The sequence below is a fragment of the Desmodus rotundus genome, chromosome 11 (assembly GCF_022682495.2).
Source record: "Desmodus rotundus isolate HL8 chromosome 11, HLdesRot8A.1, whole genome shotgun sequence".
In the NCBI taxonomy this organism is placed as follows: domain Eukaryota; kingdom Metazoa; phylum Chordata; class Mammalia; order Chiroptera; family Phyllostomidae; genus Desmodus; species Desmodus rotundus.
Genome location: NC_071397.1, coordinates 30,166,233 through 30,184,394, shown reverse-complemented (window position 1 = coordinate 30,184,394; position 18,162 = coordinate 30,166,233). Strand labels below are relative to the sequence as shown.

Sequence of the window (18,162 nt, the reverse complement as noted above, 5' to 3'; positions counted from 1 at the left end):
TTAGACCTTTTATTACCTAGCATTTTAATAGACTATCTTCATAACTTTAAATAAGAATCAAACCTCTAATTTTTTCCCATCAACCTTCAACAGTATTTCTTAACTCCCCATTGTTAGATAAGAATATGAACAGTTCTATCTTTCCTCCTCTCCCACTCTCTATCTTGCATTTTATTACATTTTTACCTTTGGACTTCATCATTACATTTTAACCCTTCCACTATAACCAAATCTCTCTTGTTTTGTGTATAGATACATGCTTCAAAGATGGAGACCAACAAACAGCATTATCTACCTACTATTCTGGAAGTATTCACTGTCAAGCTAAATAGTACGTTGGAACCACACTGCTTTCTCCAGTTTCATGAGCCTGTGCGGTTGCTGGATAATTCCAATCATCAAGGTTGATGGGTATGATTTTCTCACACTCCTTCAGTTATTTAAAAATATGCAGCATTATAATTTCCTTCATTTTCAAATAATGACTTTCTCATGTATTTTTGCCTCAAATTTCAAATTGCTTTCTTGATTTCTTGCATTATTTGCCTTGATCACCTTCTTCCCATTTTCAGACTCCATCCTAGTAGTCCATGGGGCTCCCTTTTTTCCCCCAGACCTCCACCCTCCTGTTTTAATCTGGCCAGCTTTGTCTTGGGGTCCTCTGCATACCTGTTATCCTAGACCTTCTGTTTCTTGCTCTTCCATGTTGAAATCTGTCGTCCTTTTTCTTAGATATGCTTTTGTTTTCCTAGTGTACACTCAGATAATTTCTATTTAAAAGGTGTGTATGACGTAAGGTAAGACTGTCTAAATTTATTGTTTTACTTTGTTTTGATTTGCTCTCACCCCTGGCTCGGAATTTGGCTAATTGTAATCTTTGAAGGCATTGATCCCGCCTTCTAGCCTCCAGGGTTGCTCGTGCCAAACTGATTCTTGTTCCTTTGTAAATAGTATAGTATTTTTTCAGCTGGAGCTTTTATAATCTTTTCTTTATTTGGTGCTTTGAAATTTCATGCTGATGTGTCTGAAGAATGGTCTTTCTCATTCATTTTCTGGGCACTTGCTGAACCCTTCCTGCAAGGCCCCTTGAAGGCCTTACTTTGCAGCTCACGCATGCGCAGTTCACTCCACAGACCGGACTGGGCCGTCTCTTCCTTGCACTGCTTTTGGGCAGGAGCCCATTCTTCAGCACCTGGCCAAGCTCTGGGGATAGGTGCTGCTGCACTTTGATTCTGAGTGGTGTGAGGGGCGGCCAGAGCATCCATGAGCATTCGAGTTTACCTGATCCCGCGGTGTGAGCTAGACACCACGCAGATGACCAGCGACGCGGCCTCTGGCACGCGGGGAACCCGGGCGTTTCTCATCACAGGGCTCCACGGCCTGCGGAAGGACTCCCGAGATCCCCCGAGATACGGCGGGATCAAGCGGTGTCTGGGCAGGGTGGCTGCCGCTGCAGTCCTCTGGACTGACTCCGCCATTCTTGGAAGGCGGTTGTCTGGGACTGGGTTTGCTAGAAAGCAGCACCTGAGGTGAACGCTCACAACTGGGGAGTGTAAGTGATATCAGAGAAACCACGGGAGAGAAAACAGGGGTGAGGCAAGGCGGGCCGCAGCTTCCTGCACAGCTGATTGCTAGGGCCTACAGGGTATCTTCAAAAGGAAGCTTAAAGCTGCACCTCGCCACACAGCCCTTCTGAAGGGAAAGAGTGCATTTGCCCAATTTGCAGGTTCCATGTTATTGGTGCCAACAAGTTCCTCTGCAACAACGAGGAATACCCGGGGTAGGAGGCAGGGTGCTGCGAGCTTGCTTCCTTAAGCGATGGAGAGACCGAGGGTAGCTAGCCCAGCAGGCCCCTCTGTAGCAACCCCAGCAGTGCCCTGACTCCATCACCATGGAAACAGCGCCAGTGGTTGCTAGATTCAGACACTGCAGATCCGGGATGGTGCAGAAACTGAATCCTATGCAACTACTATTTTGATAGCTCTGGGAAATTTTATGTGGTCTTTCCGTTGTTTTGTTTTTCTCATTCATGTTTTTAACCTTTAAGAGCTCTTTCTTGGTTTCTATTTGTTGCTTCCTCACAGGATCTTGTTCTTGTTTTAATGTTATAATACCTTCTAAATATACATGAGAATATTAGTTATATTTTAAAAGTATTCTGCTATGGGAGGTAGTGTACACAGTGGTTAAGTGGATGGAATCTAGAATCTAGCAACCTGCTTTGAATCGCAGCTTTGTTATAGCCTTGTGTCCTTGGGGTACTTGTTTGTGTTTTAGTTTCTTTTCTCTTCTTTCTTTTTATTTATTTTGTTTGCTTCAAAGAGATGCAAAATGCTTATACAAAAATGCAGGAATTGCCAAACTATCAATTTGTTAAACTCAGAAAAAGTATGAACTTACTTTATAACTCAAAAAAGCAAACTACATTTTTGGAGTTCAACCTAACTTACCCTTTAAGTTCTAAAAGTTGCAGATTTTTTAAATAAAAAAGTCACTCTAAAAATTGTCCCAAGTAATTTTGTTATGCCATTAAAAACCAAAATATCTCTTAAATGTCCTGTCATAAAATAAAGTAGTGTTTGTGACCTAAACATTTAAATCGCTTTTATATCAGTAATAGGCCAACATATAAACTAAATGCTCTTGTAGTGTAAGCAGGAAATACTAATTTCGTCAGTATGGAACTTAATACTTGTGAGTTAACATACAATATAATTAACAATTAATTGATTGGGTTAGTGATATTTAAAGAACATGGTTTGTCGCCATATTTCCTAGAATAACTGAATATGCTAACGTTTGCATCAACTACATACCAATTGTATTATCGCACATTCTTTTTTTTCCCTGTAGCACTACTGTGGAATATGTAGAAGTGGCCCAGAACATGATGGTCCATTCTTTCCAACCTTTGGTGGGATGTAGAGCCTAAAGGGATGTCTACTAACATGTTTTCACTCTTTTCTTTTAAATTTCAATTATTCTGTTTTCTGCCTTTTCACCTTCCTTTGCCTATATGTCTAGAACCTTCAGTTCAAGTTTATGTAAATCTCTTTCTTGAAACCTGAAACTGTCAGCAGCATCAGTTTCCTTTTTTCCTGCCTTTTTTGCCATTTCCCTTATCTACTTTTCAGTCTAAAAAGTTCTGTTTTTTCTTCTCTTGGGCATAACTTTCTAATAGAAATTTTACGTTAAGATGGCACTGGTGCTCTTTCTGCTAAGTCTTCTCTTTCTCTTCCTTTTCTTTTAACCTTTCATTGACATTTATATACTTGGTGGGTTTTGGGGGGGATTTTTTTGCAAGCTTCCGCTGGCAATTTCTTTTCTTTCCCCCCCCATTTTTACTTTTGATCATCTTGTTTATTACGAAGAAGCTTAGGTATATCCTCTGTCTTTAACTTGAAAATTTCCTCCTTTTTTGCTGCATTTAGTTTTCCAATTCTGAATACATTTTTTCCTTTCTTGTAGAGTCAGAAACTTTTATTGTTTCTCACACTGTTGCACTTCATTCTATATTCTCCCAGAATAGTGTTTTAGAAGCTGTCCCGCATATGTTGGCTTCTTTAGGTTCTGCACTTTTACAAAGTTCTGGTGATCATAATCACACAGCGCCCCGTCGCCCTCCTATTTGCTGAAGTTTCTCAGAATCTACCACTTTCCCTGTACATCCTGGTACTTTGTCTACAAGAACTTTGCTTGCCCTTGCTCTGAAGGCTTTCTGTGTTTCTGAGTGACCCAAAACCCACGTGTCAATATTTCTGGATATGGCATTCAACTCATTATTAGTTGTTTTCTTTAATAAGTTCTCCTACTTATTATTTAAAAGTGTTCATTGCACTTCAATTGTCTCCATTATTTCTCTTAGCTGTTTAACAAAATCTGGCATGTCGCTTCTATTAACTTATGCTGAAGTCCTTTTACATCATCATGCATTTTAGCTCTGGATTTTTGCTCTTTTTCCTGCTGATAATTTATTTTCTAATTCTTCTACCACACTATGCTCAATTCTGATTTCTTTTTAGAAATAACTGGGTTTATCTTTTTTCTGTTAATAAATTGATTTTTAATTTTTTTCTGTGGTATGTGAGATCTTTCTTAGTTTCTGCTCCTAGTTTTGAAGCTGAAAAGGGTGAATTCCATCTGAAGTATGTAAACAGCCATCATTCTGTGCCACAACTGCCGGGAGAGCGGCTGTGTGCTCTTGTAGAATCACTGGAACCACTCTGGGCAAGTGGGCCGAGGGGTTCGTGCAGGGGACACTGAAGAAAAGCAGTTTCCTGCATTTGTGACTGGGCCTGAGTATGCGCCAGTGGGGAAGGCAGGGGTCATTCTAGAGTCATCTGTGATTTATTGTAGATTCTTAATTTTGTTGATTTAAAAATAGGACAATAGCTTTTAATATCATTTTTCATTTGAGATAATGGTGTGTGTGTATTTGTGTGTATGTTTGCCTGGGTCACCTGTGAACCCTGGAACCCAGAAGAGAATGAGGGACAAAGGAGGAAATATACTTCAGTAAACAAGCTCTGAGACCCAAAAGTAGAGTAATAACTTCCTGTCCAAGTCTGAGGAGGTGGTCAATAGTTCCACATATTTCTCTACTGAATTAGATTTCATAACTTCCTATGATGTCATTTGTTCCCTCCCCACCCCACCCCCATCTTGAATTACTACTTCTGTCCCAGAGTTCTGCCAAGCCAGTTGCCTTTAGACCAATTTATAATCAAGTATTTCCACTAACATTTCAGGAAATGAGCCTGAATAAGAAACCAGTATAAATAGATTTCGAAAGCCAACTTTTGTTCTTACTCTTTGACCTTAGAAACAAATGTTCATACCAAGCCTGAACTTCCTAAATAATTCACATTCTTAGAAGGTAGAAAGAGCTTCCATACAAATTAATTTCTCTGTCATTGAAAATATTCCCAAAGACTCGAAAACCACTTCTTAGGACATAAAAATTGTGGAATTAAAAAATAAATTGTGGAATTTAAAAAAATAAATTATGTAATAAAAAGATTGGATTTAATGGTTTTAAAAAAAAGTCCCTTTGAACCCTGAAACTCAATGACTTCCTGCTTTAGTTCTGTGGAAAGAAAGGAGGCAGGGAGGAATGAGGAAGCAAAATCCTGCCTTGCCTGGATTTCAGCCTTGGTCTCTGGAGTTGCTCCAGGCTTCTCGGGGCTGTGCTCTACCTGTCCATTCTGCCTCCATACTTAGATGTGTCCTTCCTTGGCTCAATAGTCCCCTCTTATCTGTGGTTTCGCTTTCTGTGGTTTTAGTTACCTAACAGTCACCCTTGGTCTGAAAATATGAAGTGGAAACTTTCAGAAATAAACAATTCTTAAGTTATAAATCATGCACCGTTTTGAGCAGCGTGATGAAATTTTGCGCGATCTGCTCTGACTACCCCAGAATGTGAATCTTCCCTTTGTCCAGCATAGCCACGCAGTATAGGCTACTGGGCTGTTAGTCATTTAGTAACTCTCTTTGTTATCAGATTGACCGTTGTGGTATAGCAGTGATTGTGTTTAAATAACCCTGATTTTACTTAATAATGGCCCCACAGCTGTTCACATAACTTACGGTATATTGTTGTAGTTGTTTTATTTTTACTAGTTTTTAATCTCTTAGTATGGCTAATTTATAAATTAAACTTTATTAAAGGTATATATGTATAGGGAAAACACTGCAGATGTTCCTCCCTTACGATGGGGCTCCAGCCTGGTAAACCCATTGTTGGTTGAAATATAGTATACTGTAAAATGCATTTAATACACCTAACCTACCAAACATCATAGCTTAGCCTAACTTACCTTAAACGTGCTCAGAACACTTACATTAGCCTAGAGTTGGGCAAAATCATCTCACACAGTGAATATAATGTAGAGTATCAGTTGTTCACTCTCCCGGTCGCATGGCTGACTGGGAGCTGCAGCTCACTTGCTCTGCCCAGCATCATGAGACAGTATCACACTGCATATTGCTAGACATGGAAAAGATCAAAATTCAAAATTCGAAGTACAGTTTCTACTGAATGCATATTGCTTTCACACCATTGTAAAGCTAAAAAATCGTAGGCCAGGGACCGTCTGTATATCAAGGGTTTGGTATTATCTGCAGTTCCAGGCATCCACTGAGGGTCTTGGAATTTATGCCCTGCGATAAGGAGGGACTACTGTATTTTTCCCTTTTTTTCCAGCATGTCTATATAAGTATCCTTGAGTCAAAGGCAGAGGATACCTGGCAGAGGCATACCATTAGTTGGAGGAGTGGTCAAGCAATGCACTGCATGATCTTTGAATTCCTATTCTCCTTTTTAAAAAACCTATGGGAATTTAAAGTTACAGTTCATTGTCTATCTGTTTCTGTTTTAATATAAAATAGTATTTTATATTACCTATCACTGGGGGCCTGGAAGGTGAAGAACTTGACCCAATCTTTCTAGGAAGATGCGCCTCTGTCTTCTCACACACAAGGCAAATGCACTCCTCCTTAAGAAGCGCAGGCCAACATGTTGGACTGGCATTCAGGATTCAGGTTTATTATCCATCGTCTTCTCAAAGTCCTTGTGACCCCCTTCCGCAAGGTCCAAATTTTCTAGCACACCATGTCCCCACTCAACGTGGAGGGGCGGTGCATACACTGGGAGAGGTTCATGTGTTGTTTAAATAGCCCTTCTCAGGGAGGTAGGAGGAGGTAATGTGGGGGGGGGGGTTCAGGAACATCTATAAAGGACACATAGACAAAACCAAAGAAGGGTAGGATCAAGGGTGGGAAGTGGGGATGGCTGGGGTGTGGGGAGTGGTGGGGGAAAAATGGAGACAACGGTACTCAAACAACAATAAAAAAAAGTTAAAAAAAATAGCCCCCCTCTCTCGGTTCATTCATGCTTCTCTTCTCACCTAACTCTGAACTGTGTCCAAGGACATATTTAGTAGGATTGTTTCAGAATCTGTCTTAAGTCAATCTGAATGTGCCTCACTAAACTAATACAATCCTTGCCCCTGAAAAAGGGTGTATTATGTGTTACATTTTGCTATAATTCATGATGTGTCTTTGGAGAAGAATTGTGCATTTTATATAATACGTCAAGGACAATTTCAAAATGCGTAACATCATCAATCTTACTGACAACATCTCCACTGGCTTCACTCTGTAGTCAGAGTTTTGCCAAATGCAAGGGAAGACTCAGACCATCACACATCTGCTCCCTACCTATTGTTTCAGATGTATCATCTGTTGAAAAGACAACCAAGTTTAGGAAAAGAATTCATCCTTGAAGCACGTCTTCTCTAATTAAGTCAACAGATGTTGTTTGAAGTCTATACCTGGGGAATTTATCACTTCAGTTTTAAATAGTAAGAAAAATTCACAGACCTGCCTTTATAATAATTGGTTTTGTGATCAATGTAGCCAGCCCGGTAATGACTGGTAATAGCCAAGAATTTGTGATGGTTGTCATTTTCAACAATTTGAATGGCATTTTCTGAAAGTGCTTTCACTTAAGTTATCATCTGGATTTCATTCCTTCCCAGCTGGGTGTCTGATCTCCTTCTTGTGCCGGGAGGTTGGACAGATATGGCTTGGCTCAAACAGGCCTGAGGGACTGGGGCAGATGGCAGGAAGTGGCTCTCATGTCCTCTCCCCTTGCATGGAGGCAAAGAGCAAAGTCAAAGGTTGTCAGAATGCACAGCTAAGCCAGTCACCAAGGCAAGAAAGAGCAGGAGGCTGGCGACAAGTAGCTGGTATAGCTTGTGGGTGAAAGAGCCAGTGCAAATTAAAACAAGCACCTGCAACCAGAAAGATGATAATCCTGGTAAGCAGCCAGAACATGAACTCTTACTGCCCTCTGAAGTTTAAGAAGCCAGGGCAAAATGGGCACCCAGTGACCCATCAAGGCTTCAGTTTCTTTACCTGTTTCTTACTCTCCCTGCCTAATAAGGGTGTAGCAAAAATCATTAGTCTACTATGAGTATTATTATTTAGTTGTTGTGATATAATTGAGAAATATGTGGAAAGATAGATAACTAAAAAACAAAACAAACCCAGCCATATAGTGAGAATATTTTCCTTATGTGGAAGAACAAAATAGGACAAAGCATTTTGGTGTATTATTTTCTTTAAATTTAGTCTGCTATTGTTATTTTTTAACTAAGCATTTAATTAGCATCAGTGATTGCCAAACATTTGTGATGGTTACACTTTATGGTAAATTATAAGTTCTGGTAAATTTGCTGATTAAAATTTGTATTCAAGGAAAAATCCCAACATGAAAGAATTGGATTTTTTAAAACACCAGGTCTCAAATTATCTACCTACTTTGACAGTTTTAGTGTCTTGATTAAATATTTTATGAAGATACTACTTAAGATAAAATGTAAAAGCTAATTTATAGTGACATCTCTTTATGTAAAAGTTCCCAAGCTGATTTATTACCAAGTTGAAGCATGTCAGTGAATACAACCTTATCTAAAGAGACTTTGCAATTTTCTTCCATACTCCTATTCTAACAATTTCTAAACAATTTCTGTGAAAAGCAGGGTCTTTAATTTTACAGGACTCCATTTTATTTTCCTATGATATCTCCTTTAGTTTCTTTCTTCAGTGTAATTTAGTACCTGCTATGTTCTGTACTAAGTAATAAATGTGGAACATTATGCTCAATTATAATTCTTTTCCTGCTAAATTTATTGTGTTACAACATCCTGGAAGGACTTTGGGAAGCACACACACATACACACACAGAGATATAATTACTTAATCATATTTTTGGTTGGGGCAGAGGAGGTTAAGAGAATATTTTTAATGCTTTATTTGAGTTACATAGAACTATTCACCGGTAGAATTAATAAAATAAAGCACTACAATGTAATCTAAAACTTCAGAAGATCTTAACATAACAAAAGTCCAGTCATTGTTAATATAATGAGAACAATTTGCACAACATCAATATAACCTGGCAGCCAAGGAGAGTCGACTGGAATGTGCATGTGTGAACAATGACGACTTCACTGTACTAGTCAGTGGGGGTGGTAGATGCTGTTGAGTGAGCATGTGTACTGTGTGGCCATCACATTCAAAGTGACTGAACGAGTAGAGCAACAAATCTGCGTTAAATTTTGCATTAAGCTTCAACATTCCTCTGTGGAAAGTATTCAGATGATTCGGAAGGCTGAAGCTATGGGCAACTGGTGCCTGGCAATTTCATCACAGCAACACACCTGCTCATGAATCACATCTCCTGAAGAGTGTTTTGGTGAAACACCAAATTACCCAGATGACTTAGCACCCCCACAGCCCAGATTTGGTACCCTATGACTTCTGGCTTTTCCCAAAACTAAAATCACATTTGAAAGAGAAGAGATTTCAGACTGTCGATGAGATTCAAGAAAATATGATGGGGCAGCTGATGGTGATTTGGAGAGTTGTGTGAGGTCCCAAGGTGTCTATTTTGAAGAAGACTGAGGCTTCATTGTCCTATGTAAAGTGTTCCTTATATCTTCTTCAAAAAATGTCTCTTTTTCATAGCACATGGCTGTATACTTTCTGGACAGACTTTGTATATTTTATATTGTTAAGAAGCACTGGAGGTGTTGTAAAGAAGAGAAAATGAAGCCAAGGGGATGCTATACATATGACAAAGAAGAGACAGCAAAGCTAGGCACAAGCTGAAGAAGCAACTGCTTATGACATACTGTGAGATCTTGGGGGATGGTGTGTAATACAGGAGGTGGCAGCAACGGTAATATAATGGGAAAGAGAAATGTCTTTGGTGGTTGAATTTCAGTGGGAAGGAACAGGAGAAAATAGGGAAAATATTAAGGACAGAGAGAGACCAGATGGTGATAGTCTTGAGCCAAAAAAACAAAATATGTCATGGACTCAAGCCTTAGCAGTAAAGACCTATTAAATGGAAAAATGAAAATACAAATAGAAATAGAATAGAATTTATTTTCATGACTTAAAGTACTTACATTTTATTTCATGGAGAAAGTATCTGAGATGGATTATTCAAAAAGAGAAGGAAGAGGTAGTTACCATAAGATTCATAAATACAGCTAAGAGTAGGGGGAAGCATACGCCAACCAGAAGGGCCAATAGAGTGCCTGTGTTTGAGCAGAAAACCTGGAGCTTCCCTGCAGCCATAATGAAGAGGGAAACTTTATATTATAAAAAAGTTATAAATATCAGTACCTGACATAATTACCTATAAATATTTGGGAGATAAAATTTTCCTGGTCAGAGACAACTCCTGTATGACAGTAGAGAGAGTAAGATATAGTCAGTAATAACCTCGGTGGCAGCTGGGAATTCAGAGAAGGGAAATGAGTTGTTACATGGAAAAACTTATTTGTAAATGGGCTAATAAGTAAGGCTCCTCCTGTTGAAAGGAGTCTGAGAATCTGCAGCCACCCTCTGCTGGGACGGTGGCTTTGTGGAATGCTTCAAAAGCTGGAGACCAAATACATCCTGCGCCTGAAGAACTGCACCAAATGTTCCTGGTCTGGGAGCTAATGCCACGTTCCTGCCGAGACCTAGGGCAGGTGTTCTGCAGTGCCATATAAGAATCTGCTTTGGAAGAAGGGTTTAGGAAGTTGACAGAACGAAGCTTCAAAACCACTAGACAGAGAAATGTGAAGGAAAAGAACAAGAGAAAATCTCATTCAAAATGAGGTTGCAAACAAACTTTTAAAAAAGACTTTATTTACTTTTAGAGAGAGGAGAAGGGAGGGAGAAAGAGAAGAGAAACATCAAATGAGAAATATCAATTAGTTGCCTCTCACACACAACCCTACTGGGACCACACCCAGGCATGTGCCCTGACCGAAATCGAACCAGAGATCTTTCTCTTTGCAATATGATGGCCAACCAGCTGAGCCACACTGGTCAGGGCTGCAAAACCAAATTTTAAAACACATGGGGAATTCTGATGCTGTGAAGGTGATTCAGTCAAAACTCGACAATTGCAACATAACAATTTCATTCCCGGTGAAATTTTATGGAACTGTCCAGCCAAAACTTTAGAATAACTATGCTTTGTATGTTTAAGGAGAAAAATTAAAAAGATACAAATATTTTTAAGAAAAATATGAAAAACAGACAAATGAAACAAGTCAGATAAATTAAAAGCAGAGTGACTAGAAATCTTGAAAGTTAAAAATCTATCGACTAAAATTAAAAAAGTATTAATTCCTTTCACTTTTTCCACACATTGCCCCACCATCCCTCCCGTCTAGTGACTATCGGCTGTTTTCTGTATCTGTGAGTTTGTTTCTGTTTTGTTTGTTGATTTTGATCTTTAGATTCCATATGTAAGTGAAATCATATGGCACGTGTCTCTGTCTGACACACTTCACTTAGCAGAGTGCCCCCTAGTCCGGCCGTGTTGCGCAAATGGTGAGATTCCAGTCGTGAAAACAGCCACAGGAAGCAGATCTCAGACCATCAGAGCAGGGACACTTCCTGAATGTGCGTCATGCGTATTTTGACAAATGGTCACACAGTGGGGTTTTCATGCTTTATTTAGGCTATCTTTGAACTTGCTATTATTTTCATTAATAAAGCTGACTGAATTTGGGTGTCAAAAAGAAATCGTCACAGGGATGTCAAGTACAGCACAGGGAACGTCATCAATAATATTGTAATAACTGTGCATGGTGTCAGATGGGAATTAGACTAATTGGGGTGATCACTTTGTAGGGTACATAAATGTCTAATCACTATGTTGTATTAACCTGAAGTTAATATAATGCTGTATGGCAACTGTAATTGATAAGTAATTTTTTTTTTAAAAAGCAAGTGCTAGGTGAAAGGGGAAAAAGTGCCAGGTAAAGGAAAAGTGTCCTCTAGCAAAAACAAAACAAAATTGAGAATAAAAATTGTTAGACTAAGTGAATAGACAAATTCTTTTACTCACATGTAATAAATTATGTAAAGCATTTACATAAGCCACTGAATACATTTTGAGTCAAGTTTGCTTACAGATATTTAAAGATGTCAAGCAAGGTAAAATTTTGGGAAACATGTCTGGCTGTGTTCTTTCAATGATACTGTGCTCGTAAAATGCAGAGCATTTGCAAATTCTTGGTAAAATAATGACTATTTGAGCAGTAATCATTGTGACTAAGGTGAATACATTATTTTTCTAAAAAAAAAGAAATCCATTCAAAAGTTGTGGTAACCCTAGCTGGTGTGGTTCAGTGGATCGAGGGCTGGCCTGCGAACCGAAAGGTTGCTGGTTCGGTTCCCATCAGAGCATGTGCCTGGGTTGTGGGTCAAGTCCCTGGTTGGGGACGTGAGAGAGACAACCAATCGATAGTTCTCTCACACATGGATGTTTCTCTCCCTCTCTTTCTCCCTCCCTCCCCCTCTCTCTAAAAATAAATAAATCTTTTTTAAAAAGTTGTGGTAAACTTTGGAACAGAGACAATAAAAAAGAAAATAATAAATTCCAAAATATTACTGTGGATTTGTGTAGATCGCAGCATAGGGAATAAAATATGAAAAAATGTTAAGTAGCGAGATTATACACCGCAGTATACCTGGGAGAGTTCCGATTCACATCTGTTGTCCTGATGTAATTCCTAGTGGGATGTTCTTTACCTCAAATATGTCTGAGTTTAGACAATAAATTATATGGTCACCCATGTGTTAAGAAATATGAAGAATAGACTGAAAGACAAATAGGAGTGCCAAAAGGAAAGATTAGAGAAAGTCTCAAAGAAGTAACATTTAAAAGAGCTGTGATTTTCTAAATTTGAATAAAGACATGTCCTCAATTGAAAGTGAACTACAAGAAACAAGAAGGATCTACAGTCATCTCTTGGCATCTGTGCAGGATTGGTTCTGTGACCTCCCTCAGATACCAAAATTCACTGATGCTCAAGTCTTTGATATGAAGGTGTATTTGCATATAACCTTGCACACCCTCCTATAAACTTTAAATCTACTCTAGATAATTATAATACCGAATACAATATTAACGGTATGAAAATAGTTGTTATACTGTGTTGTTTAGGGAATAATGACTAGAAAATGAAGTCAGTAGATGTTCAGTGCAGACACACCATCATAGGTCTAACTATATAGTACACGTCAGCAAAAGTATAACTTTTTGAATATTTTTGATCCATGGTTGGTTGAATCTGTGGATACAGAATTCATGAATACAGAGGATGGACTATATAAAATATATTCATAACTGGATTCATCACAGTTCAACTGGAAAACATCATTAAGATACATGCTTACCAACTTTCAGGAGAAAAGACAGATAACCAACAAAAATGTAAACCAACCAGCAGCAACAGATGCCATAAAACAATAGAAGAATACAGTCAATGTAATGAAGGGAACTGTCAATTTAGAACATTATATCCAGATAAGTAAGCAAAAAACCCCAAACAAGGTGCTAGAAAATAGATATATTTAGGTACTTAGGCTTGAGAGGAAGATAAAAATATTAGATAATTTCAGATATTTTTAGAAATAAATTATACTTTACTTATTTTATAAAAGAATGCAAAAGTGTATTAGTATGACTTAAGTCCATACCATACTCTTTATTGAGGCATATGAGGGGGGACCCCCCACAACTGGAATTATCTTTTAGAGGGCAGACTCCTTTAGTATAGGCTTCCCCTGCTAAGTGAGTGTTCTAGGAATCCATCTGTATCAGTGTACCAGCTGGCATTGTTGTGAGAGGCTGCATTCAGATTCAGTGAATGTTTTAAAGACTTTTCGGTGTGTTTGCCCATTTCATGATGATGATTTATGAGCACACCTGCCCACACTGTGCTGAGTGTTCAGTAGTTTTTGACCAAAAACAGATGACGCTTCTCCCCTACCCTCCCTGTTCACCCAATCTCATCCCAAGCAGGGGTTTTTTTTTTTTGGTTTTCCCTGATGAAAAAAGTCCTCAAAGAGAAACATTACCCATGTGGTAAAGGTGAAGCAAAAAACTGCAGAAGCACTTAAAGGCATCAAAACTGATGACTTCAAAAACTTTTGAGCAATGGAAAAAACGTCTCAATAGATGTGTTGCATCAAATGAAGAATACTCTGAAGGTAACTGAAGTTTCAACATGTAAGAATAAATACACAAATTTTAGTAAATCAATTCCAGGTTTTGGGGTCCTCTCTTATAACTGACATCTAGTATTATATTAGTTTCAGATGTGCAACACAATGATTGACATCTGTACATGTGAAATGATGGCCACAATAGGTCTAGTTAACATTATTACCATACATAGTTATAATTTTTTTCTTTTTTCTTATTGTAATGAGGGCTTTTAAGACCTACTCTCTTAGCAACTTTCCAATATGTGATGCAGTAGTATTAGCTCTAGTTACCATGTTGTACATTATGTTCCCATAACTTATTTATTTTTTAGCTGGAAGTTTCTACCTTTTGACCCCATTCACCCATTTCCCCTGCCATTCCCCTTGTAACCACCAGTCTCTTCACTGTATCTAAGAGCTTGAGGTTCTTCTTTGTTTTATTTTAGATTGCGCATATAAGGGAGATCATACAGTATCTTCTCTGACTTATTCCATTTAGCATAATGCCATTAAACTCCATCCATGTTGTTTCAAGTGGCAAATTTCATTTTTTATGGCTGAATAGTATTCCATGATGTATATATTTGTGTTTGTGTGTATATGCTATAAAACATCTTTATCCATTCACCCCTCTGTGAACAATAAGGTTGTGTTCGTGTCTTCACTATTGTAACTAAATGCTGTGAAGATGAGGTGCATATATCTTTTTGAATTAGTGTTTTTGTTTTTTAATTGCTGGACCATATGGTAGTTCTATTTTTAATTTTTTGAGGAAATTCCATACTATTTTCCACAGTGGCTTCACCAGTCTGCATTTCTATCATCAGTGTAGTAGAGTTCCCTTTTCTCCACAACCTCACCAACACTTGTTAATTCTTGTCTTTTTTTATAACAGCCATCTAACAGGTATAAAGGGATCTCATTGTGGTTTGAATTTGCATTTCCCTGGTGATTTGTGATATTGAGCAACCTTTCACATACATGTTGACCTTGGGAAAATGTTTTCCAAAGTGTGTGTTCTTTGGAAAAATGTCTTTTCAGAGCCTCTGCCCATTTTTTTTCTGATTGTTTGTTTCTTTGCTGTTCAGTTGTGTGAGTTCTTTTTATATATTTTAGATATTAGCCCTTTATCAGATATATGGTTTACAAATATTTTCTCCCATTCGGTAGGTTGCCTTTTTTTGTTGTTGATTTCCTTTGTTGTACAGAAGCCATTTAGTTTGATATAGTTCCACTGTTTATTTTTGCTTTTGTTGCCTTTGCTTTTGGAGTCATATCCAAAAATTCATCATCAAGATTGATGTCAAGGAGCTTACTGCCTATATTATAGTTTGTGTATAAATAATTAATTAAGCTTATTTATAGTTTCTGTGTTAAAAACTTTAAAGTATTTTTTGTTGAGGTTAACACATAGAATCTAATTTACTTGTATATGTAAATGTAAAGGACTACAACTAGACGAGTCAATTTTCAAGAATAATAAAATTGGAGGTCTTGCTCTAAGAGTTATCAATATGTCAGGGTAATGCCCCTTTTTTATTACAAAATCTTTTATTACAAAATCATAAGCATGTAATTCTGTAACAACAATATCATGCTGAAGCATACAATATGACATTTTAGGTGAAAAGTTCAAATTAAAACTATGAATTATTACACCCATATTATTACCCTACCAACCACACTCAAGCAGGCATCACTTCTGCCGGACCCTGTATATTGCAAAGCCTCATAGTTAAGACAGTCTGGTATTAACACAAAAATAGACAAATAGACACATGCAGTGGAATAGAAACATGCATGACTATTTGTTTTATGATAACGTATAAATGCATTGGTAGCTCAGTACTTGTTAATTCATTCTGGAACTCGTGAGAAGTGCTGAAACCAATGGGTGCTGAGCAAGCGGCGAGTAATGGAGAATTTTCTCTTGTGGGATGGCAACAGCATGATGCGTGCAAGTTCTAGAAAGTGCGATGAGTCCCAAGCAAACACCAAGTGCTGAAACATTTTTTTCTCATCAGTTTGCAACGAATACAGGATTTGACGAGTTCTGAAGCCTAGTACCAAGGCATGACTGCAAATGAGGAGAGAAATGTTATTTTTTAAAAATAGTGATGGTAGGTCAGTTGGGTATGCATATGGGAAAATAATATTCTACTTCATGTAACACAAAAACCAACTTTGGCCAAGTGGGAGGTAGATGTATATGTGAAGGAAAAAATAAAGAATATCTTTATGACTTTAGGACAGGCAAATAATTTTCTAAAAACATTGATAAATGAGATATAATTAAAATTAAGAACCCCTGGTTATCAAAAAACCCAAAAAAAGACTGAAGGAGAAAGCAACAAACTGGAAAGGATACTTTCAATATTTTATGTGATAAAAGATTATCCGTAATATGTAAAATGTCCCTATGAAGTAATGTAAAAGTAGATAACCCACAGAAAAATGGCCTTGAACATTGAACAAGTAATTCATGAAAAAGAATAGTGAAATAAATGATAAGCAATAAAATATTCAACATTATTATTTATCAGGGAATTGAAAATTGTGTACACACACGTTCATCAGAGTAGGTAAAATCTAAAGAAACTAGTAAAACCACATATAGGTGAGGGCATGGAGTACCTGGAGCTTTCATACAGTGTACACAGGGATGCAAACTGGTACAGCCACTTCAGAAAATTGTCTGGCAGTAACTACTAAAGCTAAACATATGCATAGCCTCTAACCCAGCAATTGCAGCATTTCATTTGTCAACATAAGAAATGTCCAAACCTGTAAGAATTTATATGAGTTTATTTGAGCCGAACTGATTACAATTACCAGGACGTGAAAACTCAATGGATTGAGGATCATGCTCCAGACAATGGCAGTTCTGCACCTTATTTTTATACACCACAGTCAGAAGAGAGGATGCAGGGGGGTCACATGGCATCCACTGGTGACAGAGAGACTAGGGAGCAGGGGAGAGCAAAGTGGGGAAACCTCTGGGATCAGATAAAGAGTGAAGTGATAGACATGTACGTCTTTTACATAGGTGGGTACAGGGCACTTAAAGTCCGTGCTTAACTCAGTGACAATGAGGAGATCTGTGGTCTCCGCTCTCATATAGTGTCCACGCTTTGGAGGGTCCAGAAAAAGGAAATTGGTTTGACATCCCAAAGGAATGTTATTGTAGATGCAAAAAGATAATAGGCTTAATGAAGGTAGAGACTGACTTTCGTCAGGGAAGATTCTAGCTTAGGACATGACTACTTGCCATAAACTGCTCTCACTTAGCAAGTTTTAATTTCAGACCATTCTTCGTAGTTACTGTAGGTCTCTGAGCTAATGAGGCCACCACACAGGCTTCCCCCTGAGCATGTCAGTTTTAGTATGTGGCCCCCTTTCATCCACAAACTCCCCCTCACATAATCACCATAGTAACTGTGAATGAAAGTCAGGAACAAGAAGGTTCAAAACAGCATTTATCATAACCACCAAACACTGCAGACAATCTGCATGGCCAGCAAGAGTAGAATGGAGGAATAAATTGTGATGTATTCATACAATGGAATACCTCATGAAAGTAAAGTGAATGAGTTAACCAGTCCATCCAACCTCATAGATAAGTTTAGCAACATAACATTGAGCAATAAGAGTCAGACACAAAGAGTAATATTTTATTATTCCATTTAAATGAAGTTTAAAACAGGCAAAGCTAATCTATGGTAAGGAAGACAGTAGTGATTAACCTTAGGAAGAGAAGGGGAGAGACGAGGAGGGGCATGAGTGGGGCCTTGGGGTACTGGTAATGTCCTTCTACTCTTGATCTGGGCTGTTGCACAGGTGTATTTACTTTGGGAAAATTCACTGAAGTGTACACTTATGCAAATGCTCATTTCTGTGTGCTTGCTATACATCAAAGAGAGAAAAAAGGCAAACCTTAGGTAACCAATGTAGAAATAGAAATAACCTCAATCTTTCCCAAGTCAATAGATGAATCAAAAGGAGGATGATAGGGAATTTGGGGAATTTGGAGAAGGAGGAAGAAAAGGAAGAGGAGGAAAGAAGAAAAACTACAGAACTTGATTTCAGTTCAACAGA

The 18,162-nt window shown here is 38.1% G+C and overlaps 1 pseudogene; it reads right to left on the bottom strand.

Annotated features, from left to right (window-relative positions):
- Positions 1 to 2,967: 2,967 nt before the first annotated feature.
- Positions 2,968 to 18,162, bottom strand: part of LOC112319262 (coiled-coil domain-containing protein 112 pseudogene) — a 79,473-nt pseudogene continuing 64,278 nt past the window's right edge.